The 6,421-nt window shown below is 44.0% G+C and overlaps 1 protein-coding gene across 1 annotated transcript in view; it reads right to left on the reverse strand.

Moving 5' to 3' along the window:
* SORCS2 (sortilin related VPS10 domain containing receptor 2) overlaps positions 1–6,421 on the reverse strand; it is a 2,271,537-nt gene that overhangs the window by 494,778 nt on the left and 1,770,338 nt on the right. The gene's annotated exons all lie outside the window — the stretch shown is intronic.

The following is a 6,421-nucleotide window of genomic DNA, read 5'->3' on the forward strand; positions in this document are numbered from 1 at the left end:
TACATGGGCAACATGAAATCCATAACAAATACTGGTGTCAACATACTAGGTAGTACTGGACAAGGTGACAAATCCCACTGCAGTACATGTGGTGGCCCAAATGTGTGTCCATAGGACACATATATGCATTTCAGTGAGGCTCACATACACACCACCAGCCTTAGCCAGCAGGACAGGTATAGATGACAAATTACTAAGGTCTCCAAATGATGTCAATATTGAACAGCCCCCCTCCAGACCTACACAGACTACACCAGGTCTGGTAGTTGTATGTAACTTCTGAAGGGTAAGAAGTCTGAAAACAGAAATGTAGGTCAATAAAAAGATCTGTATTCTACTGATATGCCTCCAATCTGCGTGATATGTCAGAACAGAAAATGCAATGGAAGCCAACAGAGTATCTGAAATACCAGTACAGTCATAGCAAATGTTTAAAGTTGTCAGGTGTGCTCTCCCCACAATCCTATGTAGAAATGCAGTAACATGTAAGTATGAGGAGTAATAACAGATTACCCGAGCTGGCCCAATCTACATGATAGATTGTTGCATGTGTACAATATGCAGCGGTCCATGTGTTAGGTTGTTGTGCGTTCAATATTGTCTGGAAGTGGTCAGCATGTAGTCATGGAGGGTTGTGTCTCAGTGGCCTATGGGCAGTACTGTGGATGACAGGGCCATGTTCTGACAACTGCAGTGCCAACCACAATGCTTTTCAGCAATACCCATGTCAGCAGTCATCCATACTCACTGTCCAGATGTCAATGTTTGTCACCATCTGAAAGATGGACATGCCATGAATGTGGGCCCAGACATACACACAGTATGCAGGTGGAAGTACCCTAGACAGAGTACATAAAATGTAACTGTCAACTGCACACAACTTTAGAATTGTACATAAAGGTTAGCAGCACATTAATTGTCCGTGTAATATGGAATGCTGATGTAGTCTGGCCAATCACTGGCTAACCACAAAAGGCACTGTTATGAAGTAATGAGAGACTGCCTATGTCCCCACAAAAGGCAGCATAAGCGGAATGTCCCATGTATATCTGTGAGTCAGCTGCAAGCACACATGCACTCAGCTCATGCCACCATCAGCCACAGGTTTGTCATAGGTCATATCCTTGCTGTTGGGAATGAGTAAGTATGACCCCACTTCTGTATGGGAATACCCACAGAATGTAGCATGCTGAAGAGGTGTCCCATGCAGGTGTGTCCCTACCTGTAAGCAGTGCCCTGCCTGCATCCAGACCAATGGATTAATATCGACAGGAACTATTGTCATTAACACTTTGCACACTTATCCTGTCACCCCAGGGGAATCCACTGACTCGCAGCCTGGGAATGTAGGAGTGACAGAATGCACTGGCCTGCTACAGATGGCCTGCATCACTACCAAATGGCATACAGTCCTTAAGGCCTGTGCCTCACCCATAGTGCCAATGTATGGTATCTCATGGGGTCCCAACTAACAACCTAATACTGTCAACAGAACACAAATGCAAGGGCATGTTGACAAATCCCAGTAGCATGCCAACCATGTCCTACTGCATGAACTGTGGACCAACCTCTAAATACCACTGGGATGAAAAGCCACCTATAGGGATACTTCTCAGATATTGTTTGCATAATGTTAGGAAGAGGATAGAATAACAGAGTGGTGGGTGTAGAAGCATGGATGTCATGGAGTGTGTGAAGACTGAAACTCTGATGTGTGCCCATACTACCCTTGCCTGCAAACCCAGTAATGGGTGGCTACAAACCTGCTCATAAACCACAATGTGAAGGGGAACTGACCAGATATATGAGCTCTGCCTCTGGGTAACCTGGGTGAATCTGTACAACTGAGAGGTATGGCCACAGCAGGATATGGCCATTCTGTTAAGTTGATATATGTACAAGAAGGAGATCCTCAACCATCATAGTACCAAGGTGCTGGACCATTTACATAGACCCATCAGCAAGTGCCTGCAGCTACCCCTCCAGAATGGCATGAGTGTGCAAGAATTTGTAAGCTGAGGACCACAATACTGGACATAGCTTCATTCATCTTGTATTTCCCAGGAAATAACTGTGAGCAAAAAAGTATATTTCCATAGTAGATGACATAATACATCACAGTGTAAAACAGTGCATATGTCTGAATATCTCTGCTAACACCAACCATGTAACACAAGCAGCACAGACAGCAATAGTTACAGTATCCCACTATCTGTTTCCCATTGTGACTCCATATTGTCAACCCATTCACACAGTCAGTACAGAAGGTCATACTGGGCATGCTCCTACACTTAAAGAAAAAATGAAGCCTATGTCTGACAACACAGTGGACTATACAAGTTTGTCATTCACATATGTGGTGCACACACACCAAATTGTACACCATTCATGCTTTGCACACACATTGGATAGGAATACTCACACATATCCAGGGCCAACACAGTATAATATGTCAAACATATACACACACAGATGTGTGGAATTGAGAGACAGACAGTGACAGAGAGAATTCCATTATGAGGCCTGTCCCACCCACCACACATCCAATTGGCTGATATCACATGATGTGCTGATGTCAATCACTGTAGACATTCCTTTTGGTAGCCCTCAGGCCTATAATGTCTGTGGTGCTTGAGATAACTGTGTAACATGATAGTACAAATCACTATTCATCTAGCATTTATATACCCAGTCCTGTCAAATGTAAATTTGTGTGTGACTGAGTGTGTGTGTGTGTGTGTGTGTGTTTCCATTGGAAAGATTTATGGCCCATTCACACACACTGCAATTCCCATTGCCCATGTTAGCACTCCTGCTGATGTCAGTCACCTTGAAATAACCCTCTGGCTAAGTCTCAGCCCTATAAGCTATGTGGTGCTTGCGATACGTGTGTAATACTGTAGTGTAAAAATCTAGTTAGGTAGAAGTTCTAATCCCAGGCATGGCAACTGTGAAATTGTGTGCATGTTTGTGTGGAGATGAATGATTTTGGGGCCATTCACACTTATTAGACCTCCCATTGCTCTACTTTAGCACGCCTGCTGATGTCAGTCACCTTGAAATAACCCTCTGGCCAAATCCCAGCCGTATAAGCTTTGTAGCACTTGCGATAACTGTGTAATACTATAATGTAGCATGCTAGTTAGGTAGGAGCTCTAATCCCAGACATGGCAACTGTGAAACGGTGTGTGTTTGTGTGAGAGTGTGTGTGTGTGTGTGTGTGTGTGTGTGTGTGTGTGTGTGTGTGTGTGTGTGTGTGTGTGTGTGTGTGTGTGTCTTTGACGATACCTGATTTTATGGACATTCACACTTACTACTCTCCCCTTACCCCTCCTTTAGCACTGCTGCTGATGTTACTCACCTTCAAAGATACCTTTGGACAGCTCTTCAACATATAAACTCCGTGGTGCTTGTGGTAACTGTGTAATAGTATAGTGTAGCATACTACTTAGGTAGGAGTTCTAATCCTGATCCTGGCAACTGTATAAATATGACTGTTTGTGTGAGAGAGTGTGTGTATCCTTGTAGAGACCTGATTTTGTGGTCAGTCACGCTTACAACACATCCCTTACCCCTCCTTTACCACTGCTGCTGATGTCACTCAGCTTCAAAGATACATTGGCCCAGCTCTCCAGTATGTAGGCTCCATGGTGCATGCCATGAATGCAGAACAATGTAGTAAGAATAACTACATAGGTATGGGTTTGAATATCATCTGTGGCAAGTCTGTGTGTGTACATATGTCTACATATGTATGTCCGTACCTCAAAGATTTTGGTCCCATTTACACCCAGTACACATCTCAGTGCTTGACTTAACAGTCCTGCAGATATCATCCACCTTAGAAGTACCTGTTGCCAACCCGAAACCATGTAAGGTCAGTGGTACATGTGGTAAATGCGTAAAATAATGGTCTGAAAAGATTGTTAGATAGAGGTTTGAACTTCATCCCTGGCAAATGTAAATGTGTGTGTAGGGTAAAATTATTTTTGGGATTTCTCACCCACTACATCACCCAATGCTAGTATTTACAAGGGCTGGTGATGTTCCTCACCTTAGAAGTACCTTGGGGCAACACCTATCCTATAAGCTCCATGGCATGTGCAATAAATGTAGTACACTGTAGCAGCAATACATAGCTAGATAGGGGGTTGAATCCCAGTACTGGCAAGTGTGTGTGTGTGTGTGTGTGTGTGTGTGTGTGTGTGTGTGTGTGTGTGTGTGTGTGTGTGTGTTTCTGTGTCTGTCATCAGTATCGTGTGTGGGAGTTGCTATTATTGTGTAATAACTGGATCCATTGTGGGGTGGGTTTTGCTAAATTATTATGTTGAGGACCTAGTATATGTCACAATGTCCACATTACAAGGCCAACATATGTCAAACACTGGAGAGGTTGGTGTAGACAATCCACAGCCCTAAATGTGACAGTATGGATTAGTGAACAATATAGGCAACCATTCTATTACTCAGAGAACACTCTCCACCCATGTATCATACACAAACACACTTAGCTAGGCAACAACCACTATATTAGTAGTTCCCCTGCATATTGCCTCCCAGATAGTAACCATGGTGTGATAGCAGTGGACTTCATGCCTGTTAACCACAACAGTGCCACTGACATCAGAAAGCACTTTGATGTGTTACATCCCCTGACTGTGTGTTATCCAGCAAGTAAAAGGACATGTCACCCTGTTCCGTTCCCTCAATAGCCAAATAAATGTGTACAGTGGCCCTTTTGCCATGTTCTGCAACAACTGTAGAGTCTCCAAATGTACCCCACAAAGGGAATACCATGCCTTATACACATGCCCTGTATGGATAGACACCACTAACTCCACTGAATACCCGTATCATACTGTCAATGTAGGTGCAATCTCAACCTCAGTTACATAGCTAGGTCTCACCAAATGAGGTCAGGAATGCTACATCAGAAGATACCAATCTGTCTACACAACATGCCCCAGAGAATGCAAGTACACTTCCATATGTCAAAGAACATGCATGTGGGACATGTGCACAACCCAGACACTGTCCATGTTATGGAATATAGAACACATACATGGGAAACAGTGCCAATCACTGGCCACCCACAATAGAAACCCAGATGAGTGGATGGTGAATAGAGTACCCACCTCCCCACTCCAGGGACTACACCCCGTGAATCACACTGGGGCTATTGTCATGTTACCTGATGCCAAGGTATTCCCTTGGCCTAGCCTTGTAGAGCCTTCAGGCCCATTCACCTACTACACACCCGTGAAGCAATGAACCTATGGATCTCAGTACTGGCAAGTGTGTGTGTGTGTGTGTGTGTGTGTGTGTGTGTGTGTGTGTGTGTGTGTGTGTGTGTGTGTGGAGATAAATGATTTTGAGGCCATTCACACTCACTATACCTTCCATTGCCCCACTTTAGCATGCTTGCTGATGTCAGTCACCTTGAAATAACCCTTTGGCTAAGTTTCTGCCCTATAAGCTCCATGGCACTTGCAATAACTGCATAATACTGTAGTGTAGCAAACTAATTAGGTAGGAGTTCTAATTCTTGTCCTGGCAACTCTGATAATGTGTGTGTTTGTGTGAGAGAGTATGTGTGTGTGCTTTTGGTGACACCTGATTTTGTGGACATTCACACTTACTACACTTCCCTTACCCCTCCTTTAGCACTGTTGCTGATGTCACTCACCTTCAAAGATATCTTTGGACAGCTCTCCAACATGCAAGGTCCGTGGCAGGTGGGATAACTGCATAACACTGTAATAGCAATACATAGCCAGGTAGGGGGTTGAAACTCAGTACTGGTAAGTGTGTTTGTGTGTCTGTCATCTATCGTGTGTGGGTGTTGGGGTAATTGTGTAATGATAGGATCCATTGCAGTGCGGGTTTTGCTACATTACAAGGCCAGCAGTTGTAGAGGTTGCTGTAGACAATCCACAGCCATAAATGTCTACTGCCATGTGCAATTACTATGTGACAGTATGGATTAGTAAACAATATAGGCAACTGTTATAATACCCAGAGACCACTCTCCACCCATGGATCATACACAAACATGCTTGGCTCTTTCTATCTTTCTTTCTTCCTTTCTCTGTGTGTGTCTCTCTCTCTCTCTCCCTCTCTCTCTCTGGTAAATGTGGAAAAATACATCTGTTTTGCATAGGCAGCAGCTTGACTTTTGTAGGTAATGCTCATGATCAGCTGATGGCCTGTGCACAAATTGGAGTCCCCCACTTACTAATTGCATATGGAACAGCTGTGGTATCATTCCTATAGTCAACTGCATGGAAACACACTCCTATAACTAAGCACTTCATGTGGGTGTTGGCCCTTTTCCTTCACTGTGAGTAGGACTTCATGTGGATGTCTGACAAACAGCATCACAGAGGGTGGTAGGAAAAACCTCTTACAACAAACACTGTGG

The sequence above is a fragment of the Protopterus annectens genome, chromosome 2.part1 (genome assembly GCF_019279795.1).
Source record: "Protopterus annectens isolate FY-2018-M chromosome 2.part1, PAN1.0, whole genome shotgun sequence".
In the NCBI taxonomy this organism is placed as follows: domain Eukaryota; kingdom Metazoa; phylum Chordata; order Ceratodontiformes; family Protopteridae; genus Protopterus; species Protopterus annectens.